This window comes from Corapipo altera, unplaced genomic scaffold (assembly GCF_003945725.1).
Source record: "Corapipo altera isolate COAL_440 unplaced genomic scaffold, ASM394572v1 107b, whole genome shotgun sequence".
NCBI lineage: Eukaryota > Metazoa > Chordata > Aves > Passeriformes > Pipridae > Corapipo > Corapipo altera.
The window spans coordinates 1,011,515-1,036,973 of NW_020884951.1; the positions used below are offsets into that span (position 1 = coordinate 1,011,515).

A 25,459-nucleotide genomic window follows, 5' to 3' on the forward strand; every position below is an offset into this window, starting at 1 on the left:
ACTCAGGATTTTAAATGGCTCATATTGAAGAACATTCCAAGATTTACAGATTTAAGTAGTGCTAACAATAGTCACAGACAATGGAAACCATGCTTCTCTTGAGGCCTGTTCATCCATGAGCAACAGCCATACAGACTTCCCCAGGAGCAACATATCTCACTCTGCCCTGAGATGCCTTCACTGAAGACTGCCTCCTCTGCTCAGAGACCTCCTCTGACACTGCCAGCAGCCTGAAATAGTCTTGGGCATAAGGCCATTTATCATAAAAGCTTTTCCAAGAATCTAAAAATCAAAATAATTTCCTCCCCTTGTAGCCACAGCACACACCAAGCTCTTACAAAGGTGGGGGAAGAGGCCGTAGTTGGGTGCAGACAGAAAACAAAGTACAAGTTGTAGCCACATGAACAGTGAGCTGCTAAGAGCAGAGCAAGAGGTACAGCACCTAAAATCCACCCTAAATTAGGGTCTCCACCACTCAAAATCCTCCTAGCTCAGAGAGACTGCACCAGACACATCCCAAAGCTCTTCATGCCCCTTTATGGTTTTCCTGCCACGGGAAGGGCTGGCTGGCTTATCCCACCATCTAGCCCTGCAGGGACATGAAGGGAGGCCCTGTTAATGATGGAGGCAGTGGAAATCATCCTTCATCCCAGCCAGTGCCAAAAAACAACTGACCCATAAGGGAAGTGAGTATTCCTGCCACCTGGAGAGTGCATGATGACAGAATTAAGATACAAGGGCTATCCAGCAGCAGCACAGAATGGGTTTGAACAACAGGGGATGCTGTTGGGAGCAGGGGAAGAGGCTTTGGCCAGGGAAGCAGGCTTAAGAAGTCCAGCTTCAGAAAACCTTGTCTTCGGGGGGTAGGGGAAGTATTATCAATATCTGGCATTACCAGCTGTAATTGCCTTGATCTCTGCTCTGCTCAGAAGCAAAGGTAACCCTCCATTAAGAGCATCACTCTCTGTGGATACATCCATCAATTTAGGAGACATAAAAACACCTTGTGAAACCTGTAAGCAATTATCTTTTAATGCATCACTCCATCATAAGGTTTTTATTTCTTTCTTAAACTGTATACCCTCTCCTTCCCTGCTGGAACACCTCCCTGAACTCTGGCACACTCCAGGGGCTCATGGCTTTGAGGCAAACCCTTCTTATGGTGGTCAGGGTTAAAATATGGCTGTCACTATATTACTCAAAATGGAAGTACAGCAGCCTGGGAATATCTTGCTAATAATTAGCTAAGCCTTTCCCTCCCATCATCCTGCTCAACCAGCCAGAATTAAAGTATGCTTGGTTTTAGGTCCGTGCTACAATGCCCTTCAACTGAATGGAAGTGCAGGGTTAAGCCCTGCCCCAGCAAAGCAGGAGGATCCATTCTGAAGGTGCAGGCTGGAGCCAGAGCTGAGGGATGTGCAGCACATCTCCAGCACATACACATTTTTGGAGGCCAGTCCATGCTGTCCACATTCTTCCCCCTCAACACCCACACTCAGCATCCAAGGGAGCTGGCTGCAGTTGTGTTGCAATAAAGGACTGAGCCAGGGAACATCTGACCTTCCCCTGTGCTGAAAGGCAGGAGGGCAGCGTGCTGAGAGGGCATGTCCTGGTAACACAGCGTTCCAGGGGCACTGGGCAGCACAGCCCTGCTCAAAGGATGAAGGATCATCAGCACAGGGAGGACATTGCAGTTAGGAAGGTCCTGACTGCTCCTGTGCAGGCACCTGCCTTGGTATGGAGCAGCTGATGTGTGGAGAAAACAGGACTGACCTAGTGCTGAGCACAGCAGAGTCCTTCGTACCAGTCCTGTGTGAGGCAGCCCCTACAAATCAACATTGTCTTTGGAGCCCTCTCCTGCTGCCAGGAAAAGCAGCCAGCCTACAGACAGGTGGCTGATGCAGTCAGTAAATCAGAATAAAAGATCCTCTCCCTGTATAGGGGCCCAACCATTTCCCTAAAAACTGCTGGTCCCATTCACTGCCAAGGAGCACCACGATGACACCTCTGCTTCCCAAAGAGCTGGGAGAAAGGGGTTCTTTTCTCCCATCACCCCTTCCACTCTCAAAGCACTCAGGGCCCTCTCAACAGCCTTACAGACCAAACTCCTGTCCTGCCCTCCTGGTGTTATCCTTCCTCTCACTCTCCATCCCCACCTGGCCAGCTGCCCCTTCTCCCCACCCGGCCGCTCTCTGCAGCCATAGCAGCGTCAGAGCCGGCTGCTGCCGGTGCTTTATTAGCCCATCTCCATGGCAACTCGCCTCCAGCTTCACTCGGAGAGACCCCCGTCTCCTTTTGGCCGTAAATCAGCCACCTGCCTGCGTCCTCGGCCAGAGCCGGGGTCACAGCTCACCCTGGATGCTGTTGGGAGCCTCCCTGCCAGGGTTGTACCGTGCCCTCAGCAGGCACAGCAGAGCTGCCTTTTGCCCCGTGGGGCATCACATGTGCACCCCTCAAACAAAGCCTAACAGTCTTCCCAGGGGACAGCATCCAAAAGCTGGTGGTTTGGAGCCACTCGTACAAACCAGCAATGAGCTGGTGCTCTGCTGCTCTCGGGAAGGGAGCAGGGTCCTGGGCCAGCCCCCAGCAAACAGGAGTAGCACTGGGCTGAGGCAGAAAGGCAGTAATTCCTTCCTCCATGGGAAGGCAGCTCCCTCCCCTCCATGTCTGTGAAGCCTTCCTGGAGGGAACAAAGAGCCCCCCAAAATGTTGTGCTCTCCCTGCTATCAAGAAACAGCTCAAGAGCAACCTTTACCCTCACACGGTTCAAAGCAGGTGACTAGAATCTGCTGGCCCCCACAAGAACTGACTTTCCTACACATTTTTTCCTTGGGACACTGGGAAGGGGATGCAGAACATGCTCCTTTCACCCTCTCAAACACACAGCAAACACTGTGTTCTTGCTGCTGAAATTCTCCCCCTCTGAACCTTAGAAAATTGAGAGCTTTTTCTTTGCATCCCACGTGTTATGCAGTTTGTCACTCCATCCATAAATTTCAAGCACCTGATAATGCTGGGGCTAAATCCTGGCAAGAAAATGCAAAGATGGCTCCTGCCACCAGAATTTTAGTCAACAGAAGCCTGGCAAAGTAAGTGAGAGGTAAAGTATCATATTCAGGAAGCTGCTGGAGCACTGCAGAGCTGTGCTCGTGGGAAGAGGAAGGTGATGGGCTAAGGCAGAGCCATCAAATAACTCATCTGAGGTCACAAACAGCCCACAAACAAGTAGACAGGTCAAACGTGCACTAGTGGAAAAGATGATCATTTTCCATCACCTTTCCACATTCCTTGGGAGGTGCTGCTCTCCATATATAATCCCAAGGGATGCTTGTAGCATTTCTGTACAAGACCACACAAATCTTTTTGCCTTAGATAAGGGCTCCAGCGGATCTGGGGGTTTATCCATAGCTTAGAGATGCCCAAGGAAATCCAGCAAGGAGCACTGGCACAGCTCTGTATCTTCATTTCACATAGATGCTCAACATGCATCCCCACACAACAACTCAGAGAACTGAAAAACCCTTCTGGCAAGACACTGCAGAGCTCAAGGTCTGTGGCTCAGCAGATCCTGGCAAAGCAAAGAGCTGGAGCCTTGTTTCTATGGCAAAACATGTCCACCCAAATCTCCAGAAGCCACATCCAACTACATGGAGAAGTACCAGAGCTTTTAGCAGGGATAGCTGTCTCGAATTCCAGAAGCTATAGTGCTGGCAGTGGAACAAATTCATAAAAGCTAATGGGCCTGAAAGACACTGTATTTGTCCTGCAGTCCCTTGGCAAGAGCAAAAATAAACCTGGAGAGACAGACCTGCTCACATACTCTTCCTTTTCTCTTCTGCAGTTACAACAGCAGCAGCAGTTCAAAAATCCCCCTGTGGAGTCATGAGGTTTTCGATGCCTCAGCATTTCTATTTCTAACACTGCGCATGCTTGTCAAGTCCAAATATTCTTAAACAATTTGGATACCTAACACTCACCTAAATCAAGTGCTTAAGAAGGCTGGCCTGAAGAGTCCTGCTTGTTTGTTTTCCTGATCCAGGGTCCTTCTGAGTTTGTTTCTGCACTCACGGAGCTGTGAAGTCAATTTTTATTCAGAAGGAACGGAGAGTGGCATGGAGCCAAAACCTGGAACTTGAAACAGGCCCAAATATGGGGAGGTTCACACCAAAAATTGCAGGGTTGACAGCACTAGCTGAAGTGTTTGGAAAATGCCCTATGTTCATATCACATGCAATATGTTATTCCAGGTCTTCCCTCCCCTTTAAATACGTTCCCCAGCTCTCTTTGTCAACAGGTCTCATCATAGTTTGATAGGCTGAGCTCAGTGTTCAGCTGCACACCAAACAGCAGCAAACCTCCTGGCACAAGGAGCTTCAGGTGCAAAGGCCATTACAATAAAAAAAATCCCACAGGAAGAGTGAAATCTGGTGCACTGAGAAACCTACCCCATCTGGACACTGACCATACTTCCATCAAAACAGCAATTTTAGGATCCTCTCCATCAAACAGAATAGTCAGCCACACAATATGGTTGTAGACAGAGCCTGTTAGCAGGAGAGAAGCTTCCCAAAGACCTCAGCTGAACCTGCTACTTTAACAGAGCTCTAAATGTCACCACACAGCCTGTGCTGTGGCCCCTGAAAGGATTCATATGTTGTCACGTTTGGTAAAGTTTACAAGGAGCACGGGAGCTGAGGCCACTGCCTAACACTGAGTGGATCTTACCAGCTCTAATTAGCTGAAACAAAGCAGCAGAGACCCAGGTAATAAGAGCTCTTCATGATATCAAGGTGAGTGGTGGCTGCGAGAGACAGGCCACTGCAACAGGCTGCTGGAGCCACCTGGGTGGGAGCTGAGGCTGAGCCAAGCTCAGCAGTTAATGAAAGGAGGAACTTCCCAGGAATGGTTTATGTGTTAGCCCTGTCCTGGCATGTGGTAGGGCACCAAAAATAGGAGCAGTTCAAAGCCCAAGGGCTGTCTCCCTGCCACTCACACAACTCCTCATGCACATCCCCTCTGCACAGCTGGAGCCAGGAGTGGATGGATGCTGCAGGACTGGCTCAGCCATCAGTCCAGATCCCATCCATGCCTAACTTTGTTAAGACTGATGGTGACTCCCACTCTCTGGAACACATTCAGGCACGTGCACTGGCAACCACAGCACCAGCTGGATGCCAGAACTGGGCCAATGCTCAGGCAGGCAAGCACGAGGCTACGGGTCCCAGGGCAGGCAGCTGGAACTCCCTCCTGGCACAGAGCTTTGGAGAATCCAGCTGTAGCTGTGACTACAAATGTACAACTGATAGTCAGTGCTCTCCCAGGGCCTGTCTGCTTCAGGAGGGGTTTGGGGTTTTTTCAGTGTAAACAGGTCAGAGACAAAAAGCAAGAGGAGTCGTGCATTTGATGACAGGAAGGCACAGGGCAGAGCAAAGTGGTTCTGCACAGGAGGAAGAGCCTCAGGGCACAGGGACAGGCAGATGTTCTGCTGCTATCAGTTGCCTGGCAATGGGACATGGAGCCTCTGGAAATGCAGCCAGCCTCAGTCAAATAGGAAAACACAGACTCAGGGAATCAAAGAACGCTCAAAATGAGAAAAGAGATGCTGTAACTGCCCCCAAACCAGCAATACTCCTGACAGGCCAAGCTGCATGATCCAGAACAGCCCTACACAGAGGGAAGCCCTAAAGCTGGTTGGCTTATGATGTTTCCACTGAGCTCCATATCTCAAAGCTTACCAACCTTCAGTACAGGGAAATTCAAACCAGCAACTTTTCCTAAGTCTTCTCCCTCCCACACCAGCTGAAAACAGTCAGAGCAAGACAGTCCTACAATGGCTTGGTCAAACACCTACCAAAAATTTGGGTTAGTTTTTTTCCTTTATGTGCCTCTCAAGTTCCAGGTTCTGGACTATTCTGGTGACTCCAAGGCAGCAGCCAGTGTGAGCCAGGGTCTCAGGTCTGAGTGAGCCCCAGTGCTGACAGACTCCATCTGCAGGGCTGGACTTGGGCCCCAGAATGCAGAGGGCACCAGCTGCAGCACCTGAGCACCAAACTTTGCAGGATTTACCAGAGCAAGCTTTACTTTGCTCCAGCTGATAGGAGGGGAGAGGATAATTGTGATCAAGATCCATTCTGCTTTTCCCAGTCCAGCCAGCCCCACCATTAGGGAGGAGAGCTCCTGCTGTGTGGGAGCCAGTGCACACACCACCCTCTTGATTTGTAATTAGTGCAATAAGAATGCTCAGTCAGCTGGGAAATCTGCCTGAGTAAATGACATCCTCAAGTGCTTTCTAATCCGAGGAAGGCAGCCTCTCACTTCACTGAGCTGATGGGCTGCAGTGGGGAGCACCAAAATTTCTGCTGTGGACCCACATGCATCCAGGAACACTTCTTTAGCTCATTCTCTCCAGGATCCCTGCCAGCAGCCCCAGCTGGTCACCTGGGAGAACCTGCAAGGTCCTGCCAAGAGTCTGTGTCAGTAATTAATCTGCCTCAGTCTCACAGCACTTGCTCCCTCCTCAAGGCATTTACTGTTTAAGGAACGGTCCAGGCAGAAAGGACTCTTGGGTCAAGGAACATGGGAGCTACAGGAAGCCCAGAGGCAGGTTCAAGGACAGCTGCAGTACTGTTTCCATGGGCAGGACTTTAGAAGTGAAAGAACAGAGGTTATGAGTCGAGACAAACTGCAGAGCATCTGCACACCACGCTGGAATATTAACTAAAATAACCCTGTGCCTCATCTCTTTTAAATTCAGAGGCACAGGGGAATCCATCAAGGTAATTTATGGTGTGTAGCTGCTGATATGCCAATCAAAGGAAGCCCAGAGTAACAAGTGTGTTAAAAGAGACCTCATTGATCGCTATCTCCACAAACATGGGCTTAATTCCTTCAATCCCAGTTAATCAGGCTACTTTGTTACATTTCTCATACAATAGATCAGTGGGAAGCATTAGGCATTAGATATGCAACCCCCAGATATCTTCCCTGGTCTGGAGGGAGGCGTTGGGGGTGGAGCACATCTCAAAGGTCCCCAGCCAGGGCTTGGCAATAGGACATTTATTTTTCTTTCACAAGTGGAAATTTCTCCACATACAAACCACCAAGATTTTGATGGAAACCTGACAATTTGCAGATGCAGAGATGATCATTAGCCAGGCAGAGAGGGAAGAAAGAGCTTTTCTAAATTGCAGGAACCCACAATCCTCTTTCACAGGGGGGAGCAGGCTCACGTGTTTTCCCGGGAGCAACAGAATGGACCTTGCTCCACGGATTGCAGATCTGGAGCCACCCAAAATGTCAGGAGCTGTGCCAGGAAAAATACCTCTACAGCAGCTTCTCTTTCCACCTTCTGTTTAACAACATGAGCTGAGGTCTGTTTTCCTAGCTCTGATATATATTTTTGTTCTTTATTTGACAAGAAAGCTGCTCTGACCTTTTTGCATGGACTGATGTGCTACTGCATTCCTGTGAGCTGTAACATCATGGCAAACTGAAACATGGTGAGATAGCAGGAGGTAATGCTCAGATCAGGACTAGATCTAGTCTTATTAAATGTAATAATTACTGATCTGGAAGAGGGAATAAGCAGCACATTAATTAAGTTTGAAGAGGATCTGAAACAGAAGAGCTGCCAACAACAAAATTGAAAAAATTATATAAAGAGGAGGAAAAAAAAAAAATCAGGTGGGAAGAAAGCAGAACCCATCAGCAGATGAAAAGACACTGTAGAGAGGCTGTGGGGGAAGGAGGAGGTTTGGCCCTATCTCACCCCAGTAGACCCAGAAATCCCTTGCTCATCTTTATCTTTTTCCACAAAGCCAAAGCAGCCCTCAGGCAGAAAGGGCTTTGGCAGACCACTGAAGGAAGACAAGCCCTCCCAAGTTTTTTACTTCAGCAGCATTAGGAAGGAATGGTGGAAGCTTTGTCCCCAGATGGGAAACTTTTACCCACTTCTACTAAAGGGCCATTTTGGCAACCTGCAAAGATTCGTCCAGAATCATCCTCTTGCTGCAGGGCATGGCCATAAGGTGCAGCACAGCAGCCTCAAACACAGCCCAACACAACCCAACTGCAAGACTTCACCCCTCCCTAATTTTGTTTTTGGGTTGGGGGTTTAATGAAGCAGTCTTCAGATGCCAAGGAAGCCAGGGAGTGTCTTGCTGCAGGAAAGCTTTTGCTGAGCAGCAGGATAACTGGATGAAGCTACAACTTCTCCAGGGCAGACACACACTCAGAGAGTCCCAGGGAGAGGCACAGGCACACACTCCTCAATCAAACTGCGAAACAAAAAGGGCAAACTCCCTTTCCCTGCCCTGACAGAAGCAGGATTTTCAGCTTTGCTATGGCTGTCTTGAAGCAACTACATATTATGCACCTCTTTAATGCAGATTACTGTGTTGAGGATTATATCTACACCCAAAGGTGATGTTTCAGCTGGCCTGCCCTGGAATTGCCAACAGAGTGACATCACCACTAATTAATCAGCCTCTGCACCGACATTTCTCAAATCCCCTGGATTCAAAGCACAGCAATTAGTCACATATTCCAGCAGGAGTTGCCACCTTCCTTTACACTTGTATTCCTCTCCCATCTCTTGCTCACACACATGCTCTGTAGCTGTGTTGCTGAGCCACCCCAAGCATTGATCCACAAGGGAAATGATCCCATGGCATCACTTGAAGTCCATCTCATTATCCCTGGTAAAGTGTTGGCCAGTATCAGTATTAACAGAAGCAGAAATGCAAGGGACAAAGAAACATATATTTCCCACATTGCTGCAGAGAGCTGGACTCCACTCAGCCCCAAAACAACCTTTCTGAATGCCCTTCAAAATGCAAGGGCACGAGCCCATACTGAATATCCACAGTAGGAATGCATCTGTCTTGGTGAAAGTACAGTCAGTGTCCAGATGTGGTAGGTCACTGAGCACACCAGAGTTCCCTCTTTCCTTGTGATTCTTTTCTCCTGATGGCCTTTGCACCTGAAGCTCAGCAATACCTTTGTTCCAGGAGACTTCACTGCTGCAAACTGAGCTCAGTTTATCCAGGTATGATGAGACCAGGGTCTCCTTTGATTTGACAAAGTGAGCTGAGGAAGGTATTTGGAGGGGAAGGAAGACCTGAAATAATTATAAGGGACAAAAAGGTGTTCAGTGGCTGAGACCTGCCAAGTCAGGGATTTTGGGACTGGTTGGAGAGGCAGGAACAGCTGAGACAAGGCCAAATGGTCAAATGCTGGGCTGAAGACATGGGACCCTGGATCATAAAAAGCAGCCAAAGCACGGGGGGAAGAGACCAGAGTCCATAAACACTGCTGTGACCACAAGCGTCTGCTGCCAACAGTCCATGAAGCCTGTCCAGAAGCAATGCCCCACAGAGGTTACAGAGTCAAGCATTCAAATCAGGAGTGCCAGAACTCAGAGCAGCCCTGCTGCCCTCACATATAAACATAAGAGCAACAAATTATGATGGTGTTTAATTATATAATCCTATTACCTCACTACAGGACCTCCAGCTCTTCCAGCCAGCCAGATGCATCTGTCCCAGACTGAATTAGCACAGCAAAGGAGCAGCAGTTCCTGTTTACAGGGAACTGCTATTTGTTGCTGATGATGAGGGACAAAAACCAGACCACCATAAAGCTGCAGAAAGATGGAGGATGCTCCTCTTGTGGGGCCACACTGTGGGAGCAGGTGCTGCCTCTGGCTCTTACAGAGCACTTACAGAACAGCTCAAACCCAAGTTTCCATAGGGAGCCACTTGCTTTCATTCCCAGGGGTATGAGATCTCCTGGGTCTGCCTTACAGATGTGCCAGGCACTCACCACTGTTACTGAGGAGCAGCTGCACTGCAGAGATCCCTCTGGGGCTGAGTATTCCAGCATCATGACCCTAGATATCTTCAGCCTGACAGCCAAAAGCATCCACTGCTTTGCTGCTTCAAGCTCTGCACGTCAATTCTCACGAATTTGAAGAGAGGATAAAAATAACCTGTCTTCCAGTAGTGGTGGTGTGAAATTAAATTCATTACCATGTGTGAAGCACTCTAATACAATAGTGATGAGTACTACTGAGCAAAGCAGCAGGCCCTACAATAGGCAAAAGAAGAAAAACCCTAAAAGCCACATTGAATACGAGCACTCAGTGAGGCAGAAGTTCTTGAGAGAAGATCCATGGGGGTCAGGTAATTGGGCTGTATTGATGCATATGCACAGCATGGGGCGGGGTAAGGTAAAAGAGACAGGTTCCATCTTCATTTCTCAAATTCTCAACATCTCAGCAACATCAGCATACACAGCAGAAAAAGCTTAGTAAAGAGCAGAAGGTTAAAAAGAAAGCTAGGGAAAAATAAATAAACAGGCAACCCACAAACAGCAACAAAACTCCCACCGAAACAAACACACACACACACTACAAGAGAAATATTTAGGCCAAAAAGACTAATAAAACCAAGGTAGAGGATACCAGGTTTGCAAAAAAAGCTGTTTACAAGGAAGCACAACTTCTTGAAAAGGCTGATCTAAGATTCAGTGCCTCATTTACTCTAAAAGCCGTGCCTATAAAAGACAAGACACATAAAGAGTAGAGGTCAGGGGAGAGGGAAGGTGGGCAAGCAGAAAGGTGGGAAGGCACATGTGTGAAAGCAGGGCTATCAGAGTGAAGCCAGGCATCCCAAAAGCCATGCAAAGCACACTCAGCAAACATTGCTAACCCTTCCTACAGCTGCCACACCAATGAGGTCTCACCACTGACTCCAGGGAGTAATTTTCAGCCCTCTGATGCCTTTCCCTGGCTTGGATTTGTGCAGCTGTGGTTTGAGCCTCCCAGATCAGCAGCCAGCTGTCCTTGGCCTCCAGCCCACAGCAAACACATCTGGAACAGCTGGGGATGGCCAACTGCTGTTGGCCAAGAAAGGATTCATCATGTGGATATAATTTACTGCCTTCCATGGGATATTTTTAACTGGGAGTGTAAAACAGCCACACTTGTGGTCATCTGTACAAGCAACTGCTTGGCCTCTGCTCTGGACATGGCAGTCCTGTGCTTGGCAGCCCCTGAACCACTGCAACAGCCTCCCTGGGCCACACACAGCCCTTGGCTTCTTCAGGGAATTTGGTCTTTCCCATCTGATTCTCCTGCAGACAGAATCAGTTTTCCATCCTGATCACTTGTCAGGTGGTTTGGTTTGATCCAAGCTGAAGTTCCTCAAGTTTCCACCCCAGCTTCAGAGGATATTGCCCATTACTCCTCTTTCTTCTCCAGTATTTTGTCCCCTATATCAGTTTCCAAGGGATAAACAGTCTTGTTCTTACTCACATTTATGAAATGGCAGCACAACTCACAGCTGTCTCCAGCAAAAGCTCTTTGCCTTGGTCCCACCTGATATCCCTCAGCAGGAGGGAGCTCAGGCTTCCACTCAGGATGCTGTTTGACACACCTACAAATAGGATTACCTGAGGTCTCCTTCCTGCATGGCATGAGGGGAGATACCAGTGACCTATTTCCCCCCATCACTACATTCCCTCACCAAATCTCAGACGGTTTTTTGGGTGGCAGTTCTCATTTTGTCTTGACTCCCTCTCCAAAGCACTTCCATGGGATGTGGCACTGAAGCAGGTGACAAGCTCACCTGTTGCTTTTGGGGTACACAGGCAAGGCCAGCAGGTGAAAGGGCTCCAAATCCCTTTTTTTTAAGGAGATAGAGGGGAATTACGAGGAAAAGACAGTGCAATGGTGTGATGGGGCTGAGGAGTCACTACCAAGAACCAAACAGACTCACTGCACATCACCTGCATCAGGCTTCAGCACTGCCCCACTAGGAAGAACCAGAGTTATAAGGATGTGATCCTGCCAGCTTTTTAATTTTAAAATATTTTCTGCTGGATTTTTTGCCTCCCCCCCCCCTTTTTTTTTTTAAGAAAAAACCCAAACTCAATTTTTAAAGTAAAAACATAAAATGAACCTTCTGAAAAACTGCATTTTTCTTCAAGGTCTTAAGTTTCCACTTTAAGCTCTCTACCAGACAGCAGTAGCCAAAAAAAAAAAAAAAAAAAAAAAAAAAAGATGAGTTTTTCAGAGGAAACAGAATCATCTCTTGGTTCTTTTGTCCTTTTTATCCTTCTATTTTCACCTGAGTGACAAAGCAGTCAGAATATTTGAGCAAGTAGTTTCTGCCTTAATCCCTTTCTTCTCTGCCATTTTACCAACCTGAAAAGCAATGAGGAGTTTTCATCACTTCGAGGAAGGTGGAAGGGCCTGATAATCTTCCCATTAGAAGGTAAAAAATTAAACCAGAACAAAAAAAAAAATCCTTTTTCAGGTGAAAATGGATGAGAACCCACCCATCTGAACCAGGTTCAGCTCCTGTGTGGGTTTGGTGCTTGCTGCTACAGATACTTTTTTTAGCCTGGGCTGATAATAGCAACCAGTTTGCAACATAAAGTCCTGTGACAAGAAAGTGAAAAGAAATGGTGAAGAGCTGCCTTTCCTTCACAGACAAACTTTGGGGCCTCAGGAGCCAGTGCTGTGCCCTGACTGGAGAGCAAGGAACAGTCCTGGTCCTGGCCACCCCAGTCCAGGAGAGGTGTTTTACAGTGGGATGACACACCTGAGAAAGTTACTCAGGTGCTGGGAGGTGACACCCTACAGGAGCCCTTGCTGTTGGGAGGTCCCGTGGTGAGGCCCCACCTGCAGGGCTGCCTCCAGCTCTGGGGTCCCAGCACAGGAAGGACATGGACCAGAGAGCCCAGAGGAGCTCACTAAGATGATTAGAGGGATGCAGGACCTCTCCTATGAAGGAAGGCTGAGATACTTGGGATTGTTCAGCCTGGAGAAGACTTCAGTGTGACCTAATTGCAGCCTTCCAGTAGCTTAAGGGAGCTGACAAGAAAGACAGACAATTTACAGGAGCACACAGCGAAAGGACAAGGGGCAATGGCCTCAAACTGACAGAGAGTAGGTTCAGGTTAGATATTAGGAAGAAATGCTTTACTGTGAGGGTGGGGAGGCACTGGCACAGGTTGCCCAGAGAAGCTGTGGCTGCCCCATCCCTGGAAGTGTCCAAGGCCAGGTTGGATGGGGCTTGGAGCAACCTGGTCTAGTGGAAGGTGCCCCTGCCCTTGGCAGGGGGTTGGAACGAGATAATCTTTAAGGTCCCTTCCAAAACAGGCCATTTTATGATCAGAACAGCAGCACATTTTCTTGTAATGCAAAGGGAAAGGAAACCACATCTGGGGAGGCACTGGGTTGAGCAGGTCAGGACCTCCTTCCAAAAGGGACTGTCATCCTTTGGCAGCACCACAATACCCTGTGTCAGGAGACCTAGAAAGAGGCATCCATAAGAGGGAGGTTACAGAGGGATTCCCTGAGCTATTCACACACCGAGATCCTTGGCAAGACTCTCACTCTGGAATCTGCAGTGATACAGATGCTGTGCAAGCTCCCTCTGGGCCTTTTAGGAAGTGTCTGACTCAAATGGAAATCAATGTGAACCTGGAGTCAACTGCTACAGAGAGAGAAAGCTCCATCCCTTGCCAACCCAGGCCAACCCTGAGCCCAGAGCTGCTGTCCAGAGGGGTCCAGTGGAGGAGCCCACATCCAGGCCAGGCTGACCACAACAGGCACTGCCACCCCACAGCCTGGCACCACCACCCAGGCAGGAGATGAGCATCTCACAGAATACTCCCAGCTGGAAGGGATCCACCAGGATCAAAGTCCAGCTCCTGGCCCTGCACAGGACAGTCCCAAAAAGTCCCACCATGTGCCCGAGAGCATTGTCTAAATGTTCCTGGAGCTCAGTCAGGTTTGGGACTGTGACCACTTCCCTGGGGAGCCTGTTCAGTGCCCAGCCACCCTCTGGGAGAAGAACCATTTCCTAATGTCCAGCCCAAACCTCCCCTGACAGAACTTCACACCCTTCCCTTGGGTCCTGTCACTGGTCACCAGGGAGCAGAGATCAGTGCCTGCCCCTCAGGAAGATGCTGAAGACAGCAATGAGATCTCCCCTCAGCCTCCTTTTCTCCAGGCTGAACAAACCAAGAGCCCTCAGCTGCTCCTCACACGGCTTCCCTGCTGTACCCTTCACCATCACCGCGGCCTCCTTTGGATGCTCTCTAATAGTTTAATGCCTTTTTTAACGTTGAGGTGTCCAAAGCCACCCGCAGCACGCAAGGTGACACCGCACCAGAGCGGAGCACAGCGGGACAACCCCCTCCCCGGCCCGGCTGGCGATGCTGTGCCCGGCACCCCGACGGCCCCCCAGGGCACGGCTGCCCTGTTGGCTGCCAGGGCACTCTGTGACCCACATCCCAGCTCCCGGCCCGGGCTGCGCCGCCCGTTCCGCGGGTTCTGCCGCCCTCTGCCCGCCGCGGGAGGGAAGCGCTGCTGCCGCGGCCGCCGGGATGCGAGAGGGGCCCGGGACAGCCCCCGGGACAACCTCCGGGATGCCACCCCTGCTCGGGGACAGCAGCGCTGACCGCAGCCCCCCGGCCCTGCCGCGGGGACCCCGCAGAGCCGCAGCCTCCCGGCTCCGAGCCCGCTCAGTTTTCACCGGATCAGAGAATCGCTGAGGTTGGAAAAAGACCTCCGAGATCATCGAGTCCCCACCACGTCAGTCAGACCATGGCACCAAGTCCAATCTGTCCTTAAACACCTCCAGAGGTGGTGATGCCACCACCCCCCCTGGGCAGTCCATTCTAATATCTAACCACCCTTTCTATGAAGAAATTCCTCCTGATGTCCAACCTACACATCACCTGGCACAGCTTGAGGCTATGTCCTCCTGTCCTATCCCTAGTGGCCTAGAAGAGACCAGTCCCCACCTGGTTACAGCCTCCTGTCAGGGAGTTGTAGAGAGAGAGAAGGTCCTCCCTCAGCCTCCTTTTCTCCAGGCTAAACAATCCCCACTCCCTCAGCCTCTCCTCTAGACCCTTTCCCAGCTCTGCTGCCCTTCTCTGGACACAGTCCAGAACCTCAATGTTCTTCTTGAACTGAGAGGCCCAGAACTGGACAGAGGATTTGCCCTTGTGTAGTGACAGTAGGTTGAGGGGCAGAACCAGTGACCTGGATGTGCAAAGACACAACTGGTTTATTTACAGATATTTATACTCACAGAGATGTGGTGGAACAACAGGGAGGGAGCTCCCTGGTTCCTAAGGAAGGAGATTGATCCCAGAGCCACCCTCTGGACTCCAGCACAATGGACACAATCCTGTCTCCTCAGAGCAGCTCCCCTCTCCCCCTTCCTTTTACACAGCACTTCTGGCAGCCCAGGATTCCCAGAGTGTCTTTGCAAGGCTCATTAGCTCACGTGGAAAACTGTAAAACAATAATAGTGTCACCTGCAGACACATGCCACAGCTGTTCAGGTCACCCTGTGCATTTCTGGTGAGTGGACATGTCCATGGGAGATCTCTGCTTTCCCTTCCCAGAAGAACTTCCATTTAAACTGAAGCTCATTCAAGCATTTGCATCCCAGTGATGCATGAAAGTGTCCCTCTGCAGGTAAAGTGACTGTAAGATGGCATTTTTGTGTATCTGGATTTTTTTCCCCCAAGCTGAGCTATGGATAGCTCCTGTTTCCAGTTACTGCTTTTCAGAAGAGTTAGAGCTACAAGCTCTGCTGCTCCAGACAGGCCCCAGCCTGTAAAACCTGCCCAGTAAGGTAAGGAGCAAAGAGAGGGGACTAAACCCCTACCCAGAAACTGCACCTCCCCATCCACTCTGGTCCTAACCCTGTGTCTGCACCCTCCTTGAGCCATAAAGGCACAGACCCTCTCTGAAAGCACAGCCATACCCTGCTGTAAGCTCTGGAAAAGCCCTGTAAATCTATGGGATTTGCTTTTTCTTTCCCATTAGAACTCCTTGGCTAACCATAGCTTTTGGGCAAGTGGGTTGAAAGGCCCTGGTTTCATCTCCAAAAAGAAGATAATTTTTTTTTAAGAACTGTTCAGACAAAGTGTGACATAACAGGGTATCTATTTCTTCAACAGATCTGCTTCCCTGCATTTGTTTGAAGTCTGACCTGATTATTCTTGCAATTGTATTTTTAATGCTCATCAGGTATCCTTAGAGAAAATGGAGAGTCACTTTTTTTAGATCATGCATATGTAATCAGACAAACAAAATATAGCTCACCTGCCCTGTTCTTCCCCTCTACAGCAAAAAGCACGTCCTTAACCACTGCCCCAGCAAAAGCAACAGCTATTCAGATGGGACAGAGCACCAGCTTCTGATCAGCCTTGGGCACAAGCACCAGAAGTGCCATCTGTCTTCAGTGTAGGGACAAATGCCACCCTCACACTGGAGTAAACCAAAGGAAATTGTTTCCCTGCCCTCCCAGCAGTTGCCCTACCCGTGTTACATGTTCAGTGCCTTCCTCTAGTATTGTCCTCCCATATTTATACAGGTTTTATACGTGGAAATCCCCCTCCAGGCCTGAGTTAGAAGCAGAAAGTTTGAGGTACTGGAGAGTGCTGCCATAAGCAGAAACCACAGGCACAGGCAGCCTCTGCACCTCATAAATCATCAGGAGGGGGCAGAGAACTCGCCACCATTTCATCAGTTAATTACAACTGTTAATCATATTTTCATCAACCTGAAATGAAACTGCCAGCATCCCCCCTGTTTTCCACCCCGTGCCCCAAGTCCCATCTCTCAGAGAGGTCCTCTGTCAGGCAGGACACACACACTGTCCTTCACAAAACACATCTGGCCACCTGCCTATGGACAGCAATTTTCCAGACCCCAGATCTTACCTCTTTTTCACATCTCCACCCCTTCCTAGGCCTCAGTAGGCACACATACAGCCTTTGCTATGCAGGCAACATGTTTAGCCCTCCTCATACTCTCCCAACCCTGCTCCAATTAGCCTCAGTCTTGCTTAGGATGGGGAAAGCCTGCAAAGTCTATACTGTTGACTGTCAGACTTGCTGACGTATTGATCGTGTTGCTATAATAACATGCCCCATTTTCCCCTATTTTAAAAAGGGACTGGTGCTATAAGGTTGCTCCTGTAAAGCATTTTTATCTCTCCATGCATCCTGTCTCCATATAACCTGTAAACAGGGCTGTTGATGAGAGATGACCCATGGAACAGGAGGGACAGGGAAGCCTTCACAGGGCAAGAGGTGACTGTAAAGGCTGTTCTGCACTCTGCCAAGCAGGGCAAGCAGAGTTAATAGCTCAGCACTAATCTTGCAACAGTCAGACCCTTCTGCCCCCAAGGAATGGGGAAGTGGGCTGCAAAGTCCCTGTCCCACACTGCCCCTCATGCAGCCACCAGGGCAGCTCTGCACACTCCAGCTCTGCTCCTGCACCCCTGTCAGCTTCCACTCACGGTTCTCCATGAGAAGAAAGGGTGTTGATTAATGTTGATTGAAGACTTTGGATGCTACACCTTCCCCCAGGGTACAGAGAAATAATGAGCAGTGTGACATTTGAGGTCCCCTCTGCCTAAGCTGTTCCAGCATCATGCCTCAGCCCTGCCCGAGGGGACAACTCACCTCTGGGGTGAGAAGGGGATTCAGCATTCCCATACATACATTATCTGCTCTTCCTTCCCTGCTCCAGCACTCAGTTCCAGGCCTAGAAAACTCCCTCATCCAGGGCTGAGGCATCACATCCCTCATGTCTTTCTGTTCTTGGGGAAGCAGCCCCCGAGCAGAGCCACCCCCAGCACTGCCAAGCACAGGGCACCACACCCATGGAGCAGCACTTCCCAGAGGGTGGGGCAGAGGAAGGACACCAGAGCAATCACACATCTTGGAGCTTCCTGCCCAGCTTGCTCTGGTTCAGCCTTGGTCTATCAAGGACATTCCCAGTCTGAATTATGTGGCTTGAAAGAAAGTGGTGGTGACCCTGGTCAAAGCCACGCCCTACAAGGGGCAGGGCAGCACTTCATCCTCCAGAGCTGCCCCAGACTTCTGAGGTGTGGATGTTGCACCTCTCTTCCTCGGTTTGTTTAATCTCTACACCCACGCCTAACATTCAAGAGTTAACTCTCTGCTCGCCCCACTACCTGCAGGTCTGAAAGGATGTCAAAGCCAGCCAGGGAGGGGAGGAGAGCCGGGAGCACGGGCTCCAAGCTCTGCAGTTGCTTTTGCCTCCCTCTCCTCTCCCCCACCCTCCAGCAGCCTCAGATGTGCTAAGCAGCCCGTAAAGGTGTTAATGGGGAACAGATCACCTCTGCCACAATTGTGATGCAACATGGCACCCAGGACAGAAATGAGATATAAAGCATGCACTTACCCTCCCAGTGTGAAAGCTGCTGGGTTAAATATAACTGAGGCTGGCTGGCTCCAGGAAGCGTGGCTGATCTCTTCATTTGATGGCAGAGTGCTTGCTTTGCCAAACAGCCCTCAATCCCCACAGAGCCAGCAATTTATCCTGTGTGAAATGTGTATATACATTACCACCTATGAGAGAGGTGCATAAATTGCCTTCATTATACGTGTTTCCTTGGAAAGCGTCACAACCCAGCATCTCACCAGCTAACCCTGGCTTTTGGTTTTTTGTCCAATTAAGTTTTTAACTGGGTCCAAGTCACACTGGTTTCTGCAGATGCAGAGCTTATTGAAGGGGGTGTGTTGCAAAGAGGGGGCAAGAAACCTTCGACTCCTCCCTGGCAGCCTCAAGCTGAGACACAGCAAACAAGACATGGGATTGTTCCTGGTGTTACCTGTGTCTGTGGTAGCCTTCAGAGTTAACATCTGCCTTCCAGTTAGAGCTTTAGCCACAGATTTCCTCTCCCCTTTGTGCTTACCTGACCCATTAGGCCAGACAGAATCTGGGACTGAGGATAAGCTGCCTCTGTAACACACCATCACACTGACAGCACAGACTACTTGGCATTCCCCCTGGGTCTTCCATAGGATCATTCCTAATCCCTTGGACTGGAGTCCAACACTGGATATCCTTATCAGCTACCAGTGAGGAGAGCTTAAATGCCAAACAAACACTCCCACGACCTGCTCTCCCAGCTAAACAAATCTTGTACCCATGTTAGGAGGCTGCAGGTGCCCACCATAATTAAAAATGAAGCTTCAAATGCAAAGCCCTCTAAATCCAGCATAAAGCTGAGTTAGTCTGGCCATGGGGGACGAGGGGGAATGAAGGTGAGAAACAAGACTTCCTTGCAAAACAAAAAACCACTTCTCCATCAGAAGTGATCTTCAGAGTTTGAAGTTAGCCAAGGGGGAAAAGTCACTAACCAAACATTTTTAATGGCAGGGGTAATTAAGCATCACATGTCCTGCAACTGCAGTCCTTGCCTATCTGATTGCACAGGAGCTTTTTCTAGAAATCAAAATACAAGACTTCTAACAAGCTGGCCTTGCCAAACACCTCCTCTGCCTTCAGCCAGCTGAAGTTCCTGGGCTCATCAATGAGGAGTGTTAACCAGCTGAAACTTCAGGATACCCTGGATAGAAAAACTTATTCAAATTACCCCTTCTGCCTCTAACTCCAAGAGCTCAAACCTTCTTTGAACCCTTATCAAAAGTTAAGGCACTATAAGCCATTTCTTGTGCCAGCCTAACTAACTGCCAACAACATAGGAACACACCACTCACCTTAAAAAAGGCAGCATTAATATTTAGTAACCGAATGCAGACTGCATAACAGCTCTTATCTGTGCTGCTTAATTGTGCCAGCTTTAAGAGCAGCCCAATAAAGGCATGTCAGCAAGGCTTCTTTTTTTAAAAAGGGTGCCAAGGGATCTTGTTGTAAGTGAAGATCTTTGAGAAAAGCGAGGAGATTCATTGCATTAAGTGCATGGTATAAAACTGGGTTAGACAGAACTGCTCTCCCCCAGGAGCTGGCTCTGCCAATCACCTGGGGAGAAGTGTCTTGTAGAGAAAAACCAAACAATCCTCAGCACTACCCAATGAATTTAAGATCATGGCCATTTGCCAACCCGGTTTTCCTCCTCAGCTGGGAGCAGGGGGTGGGTGGATGGCACCCTCAGCCCCCTCTGCCCATTGTCATAGCTGGGTGAGGACAATCCACAACAAAAGGACTCAGGCTGCTGTTGAGGAAACTTTCCCATCTGACCACTCAGGTGCCATTCCTGGAGTGACACTTGCTGAGACCAAAGTCCTTTCACAGTGGCAGCTCCAGTGAGCCAACAGGTGCCCTACTATCCTCCCTACACCCCACATGAGGTTTTTCTTACTGGCCTGACTCCAGGTTTCCCATAGCAGAGTCTCAGGCAGCTCAAGCCAGAGAGGGAGCCCCAGCAAAGCAATCCCTGGGCTTTTATGCCTTTACAGTCTGTGCATCCGTTCCTCACACCCCTTACATAGGCCTCTTGGTCCAATGGCAGTATTTGGTCTGGTGTTCTCTCACTGTCCATAGGGTTCTATAGAATCTCTGGGTGACTGGTCATACCCCTCCCTGGCCAGCTGGCCCTGCAAGTTCCATGTCCTTTGTCAGGCAAATGGTCACTGCCAATTCCCAGCTCCTTGTCCGAGGGCTCCAACCCTTTCCTACCATCCAGGGTAAAACATGGAGCTTGCACACCAAGATACCTGCACTAGCTGTGTTCCTCCTACCTCCCCTGCCACAGCTCCACATTAGGTGGAGCTAATCCAGGTCACCCTCTACAGAAACCATGAAGGGCAGGTCCTAGAACACCCCAGCCCATTTTCAGCAAAAGACCATCTACAGGGTTTACCAGCTTTCTTACAGCCATAGCATTTTTATATCACTTCATTTCATTACCTGGCACTGTGACACAGGCTGCAGCTGGAACACGGTGCCCATCCTTGCAGCAGCTTCTAAGAGCCTGCAAACTCGCTCACAGGAGAACTGAGGAGCAACAGAGGCTTATTAGCCTTGTTTCTTCAGGCTGAAAGAAGTGCTTTGAAGATGCAGGCAACAAAGGGGAAAGTTTCGATTCACCTGAAGCATTTTGCTAAAAATAGCTGCTCTACCCCCATCACAGGCTTGCATTAGGACTGCTATAGTATTTTAAAAGGAAGGTTATATATGCAGTTTCCTACTCTTACCTCACTAAATTTCTGATCAGCAGCTGCAGAGCATACACACACACACATTACAGCATGCACAGCACCCTGGCAAACGTTTGTCTTCAGGGCTCATCAAATATTATGCTCAGCTCAATAGGCAAAACCCAGTACATTTTCTATGGGGCAGTAATTGTTCAGGCCCCCCCAACAGTTTGCAGAGGAATCACAAAACTCAGCAGCTCACTACAGGAAGAAGAAGGCTAAAATAAAAGGTAGAAGCAAGAAGCTACCTAATTAAAGCAGAGATTGAAAAGCAGGCTCTGCAGTGCCTTAGACCCCTGGCTCTGAGGGCAGCTGGTGGCACTGCTGACCCTGGGTCCCACACCAAGGTCCAGGGAACTCTGCCCCACAGCTCTGCTGCCAGGATTAACCAAGACCAACCTGTGAGACCTCCCACAGAAACACAGCACCTCCCAGCCAGGAAACCTGCTGCTTGTCATCTGCAGGTGATCAGCTGCAGATGATTTCACTGCAGTCTGTGGGGTGGGTACAGAGACTCTCCACAGCATCACAGGTGGGCACGGGTTGCTGCTGAAGGCTGGCACCTTCCTGTGGCTGGAGAGGAGATGGATGCTGGCAGCAGTGCCAAGATTGCTGCTCTCAGGCTCAGATTTTGTTCCTGCTGAGGCTGGGAGTGCCCTAGGTGAAGACAGAACTTCTCTAAGATACTCAGTGCTTAGAATAATTCCTCAGCAAACACCCCACCTGGGGAGCAAAGTCTTCCTCTCTAATGCCCTGGTTTTGCAACAAGATGTTTTTGCAGAAGGGCTTTAAAGTCATCTAGTCTGCTACACATCACTGGTGAGAGATGATGTTTGGGCTAATGCTCAACTACATCTCTCAGGGCAAAGGGCAGGGAGAAATACTGCAGGAGAGCAGAGAGAGAGAGGAAGAGGAATTCCCTGAGCAGAAATTATTTTGAGCAGAGAAAGCTGCAGAGCGGTGTGGAGTGAGGCAGAAGAAATTCGGGAGAGGGAGGTGGCTCTGCTGGGGGAGACAAAGGAACAGAGGAGAGTAGAAACTCAAAAGACTCCCCCGGGGGGGATGGAGGTGGGATGCTGCTCACTGGGGCTCTGTGGAGGCTCCCTGTCAGGGGCTGGCTGGGCTCAGCGGTGCTTCCCCTGCAAAGGGATTCCCTCTGCCACCCGCTATTGGTCCTGGCGCAGTGACGAGCTGCTGGAGAGGATTTCTCCTCCCTGCATTTGTGGTGGAGGTACAGGAACACTGCAGCCCCATCCCCCTCTGCTCCCCTCCAGAGGATCGGGATTCCTTCCCGATCGACGCTCTGCACCGGGGCTGACACTCACACAGACCCACAGAGCCTGACCTCAGGGGAATCCACTGGGCTTTGTGCTCAGCCCGGCTGCAGGATTCGGGGGAAGGTTGCTGTGCCAACAGAGCTCTGAGGAAGGGATTCCAAAGCCCTGTCCCTGGTGAGAGCCAACACATGGGCTGCTGTCACTGAGACATCCCCACAGCTATGTGAGTGTCTGTCTGTCCATGCAGAAAGAGACACCCAGACATCCATTACTCTTGCAAAGCAGTTGTGCTCCTGTATGTGCACGAGGTACAGGCAAGGCAGCCCAGGACCTGGGACCTGGGCTCTGTGCTTCCCACTGACCAGTCCCTTTTGCCTTTTCACCTTCATGAAAAAGAGACATAACTGTATGCCCCCCTATTTAGGATCATGCCCAACCATGTCTGAGTGCAAAATATTAAAGCCTACACCCCTTCCTTGAGTTTAAGCTGTATTTTAGTCATAAAATTCTGGTCTCTGGCACAGACCTCCTGGGCGACCTTGGGACACTACTCTTTTCTTGTCCCTCTAGCCAAGGGAAAGATCATCCTTACTTTGACCTTGGTCACTGCTTAGGAGTGGGAACTGGCTCCTGTTCTGCCCAGTCCCATGGAAGGCTCTGCTCACCTGGGAAGCATTGTGAGAAAAATTGCCCTGTAGGGGACTGAACCAGTACCTTTTTTCCAGGAAAACCTCTGCTGTTTACTTTCCTCCTTGGACACGAGCTGCAGAAGAGTTCTGAGAGAGCCATTCCTCCTCTGTGCTGGGGAAGATATAGGGGGACCTCCCACCCCCAGGTGGGGCTGGTGATGCACTCGGGGCCTTTGCACAGCTGCAACATCATAAAAACTCTTCAGGGGTGGGTGTGTCCTGATGGTTGAGCATTTTCAGGTGTCACAGGTTGCTTTTCCTGGAGTCACATCTTGCTTTTTGCTGCTGTCTGAGGTTTGGGAATGAGCAGCACACAAAGCACTGGGGTGAAGTACAAGGCTCACAGCACCAGAGCTGGATGCTGCTCAGAGGCCAGGGGGGAACCTCAGTGGGCCCTTGCAAGAGACCTGAAGTGCAAACTGGACCAATCTGCCGAGTCCTGGCCAGGGAGAAACCAGAACCAGATTGAAACATCGCCTTGACATCATACCCAGACTAAAGGCAGCAGAACAATTAGTTTGGAATGAGCCAAAATTGAGTGAAACTGTGGGGTGTGTCACACTGTCCCAAATTACAGGCATGAGGGTAACATGTGCCTGCCTGCTGTGGCTGGGGGACAAACCCCTTTGGATTGGGACGTCCCCTCCAGGGTGGGAATAGGGACCACTGTGATTGCAAACTGTTCAGGGATCCCTGGTGTCTTCTCCAGTGTCCCAGAGATCCCATGTGGAAACAGTGAAGGTTTTGGCCATGCAGACAGATCTGCTTTTTTAACCCCTCTACCTCTTCATTGCTCACTGTCCCTTAGGGAACACTCTGTGAATTCTAATAGTGGACAAGAATTACCTAATATTTGAAAAACCCAGGATCTTGAATTTTTTTTTAAAAAATGTAATTCAGAGTCACCCTCTCCATCCTGTAATGGGGAGGGTAAAGCAGTCCAGGCTGGTGATGAGATACGTATCACACCACAGAACCTGGGTCTCCTGCTTGCACCTCAGAGCCCTGTCCACCTCCTGGCCTTGCCTCCCCAGAGAGAGATATCGGGAAGAAAATGGGGGAATAACAAGAGTAAAAGTGGTTAAACCCTCTCTCCCCCTTCTCCCTGTCAGCCGGGGTACAGATTATGCTGTTTTTCTCCGACCGCAATAACATCGTTATTCAGCTTGGCAGCACAAGGTGGAGTGAGTGAGTGAGTGAGCGACGAAGTGAGCGAGGGAGTGACGGAGGGATGGAGGGAGGGAAGGAGAGAGGGAGAGTGCGTGCGGTTGTATTTTTTTAAAATCTGTCAAACAGTTCTCCGTTCTGCCGATTGCAAACTCCCGCCCGGCCGATCCCGCCGCAGCATCCCGCGTTGCCATGCCAACAGAGCCTGTCAGCCCCTGTGTCGTGAGGGACCGCTCCGCTTCCCTGGGGGCCGCGGGCTGGCGACGGGGGGGATGCGCACGTATCCGGCTGATTCTGACCCCAACCCATTTTTGGGTAATTTTTCCCCCCGAGCTTCCAGTGCCGGCAGATGATTTACCCCTCATCAGCCCTTTTAAGACGTCATCATCTGTGCTTGACTTAATCAGGACATCTCGGCATGAAAAACAGCCTTCTCCTGACCCCTGCACTTCCACTGCCAATTAGATATAATAAAGCAAAGAGCCTTTCCAGTCCCTGCAATGCCTCGGGAGTTGTGGATGTAAATGTGAGTGCCACCACTGGGACATCACAGCCCCCACAGAGTGCTGCTTGACTCCAAGGACAGGGACACAGTGGATGTGCTGCCTGGCTCCAAGCTCACACCAGGCTGTCCTCCCTTCTAGGGGCAAAAAACTGTCAGCACAGCAGCGTGGGGAAGTGGCCCAGGGCTGGTGCTGGAGGAGAAAGCAAGAACATGCCAACCAGCACTTACCTGAGCCTGGGAAAACAAGAATCCTTGGATCAGGAGTGTCCCTTGCTTTGCCTGCTGGTTGCAAGGCGAGGATGGGTTGCAGTGTGAGACTGGAGCTCCAGAGCTCTCTGGCAACCAGTGTTTCTGTGATTAATGTCTGGGCATCCCCAATTTGTTGGTTCAGTTTTCTCTGCAGGGCTGGGCTGCCGTTGCTGGAAGAATTATGTTGGTGGTCTGGAAAACAACTTCACAGCCAGAAGCTGGAGTGGTGGGCTGGGGAGGAGGCTTGGAAGTGCTTACTTACTTCTGCTGGGTGGCTGCTGGCTGAGGCACCTTAGGTGCAGGTTCCCTGGGGACACAGGCATCCAGCTCTGTCTTTGCTCCTGGGCTGGCCTCTGGAGACTGTCCCTTGTGGTTATGTCTTCAGAGTGCTTTGTCCCCTCTAGATGTGGAAGAAAAGCATCCCCTGCTCTGGGTAACAGAGACTGGAGCAAGAGGAAATCAGAAATACAGGTCACCTCACTTCACTGAGCAGTGTTGTGCTGTGTCCTCCTTTGAAAAGGACCCAAGTAGATGCGAAGGTCTGGATTTAGCTTGAACTGTGGGTT

General features: G+C 50.0%; 1 protein-coding gene across 1 annotated transcript in view; it reads right to left on the reverse strand.

Moving 5' to 3' along the window:
- The window catches only part of GABRA3 (gamma-aminobutyric acid type A receptor alpha3 subunit), a 72,662-nt gene extending 68,617 nt beyond the window's left edge, over window positions 1-4,045 (reverse strand). Inside the window, exon 1 of the mRNA XM_027663144.1 lies at window positions 3,978-4,045. The gene's annotated coding sequence lies outside the window, so the exon portion shown is untranslated. The remainder of the gene's footprint in view (window positions 1-3,977) is intronic.
- Window positions 4,046-25,459: the final 21,414 nt, after the last annotated feature.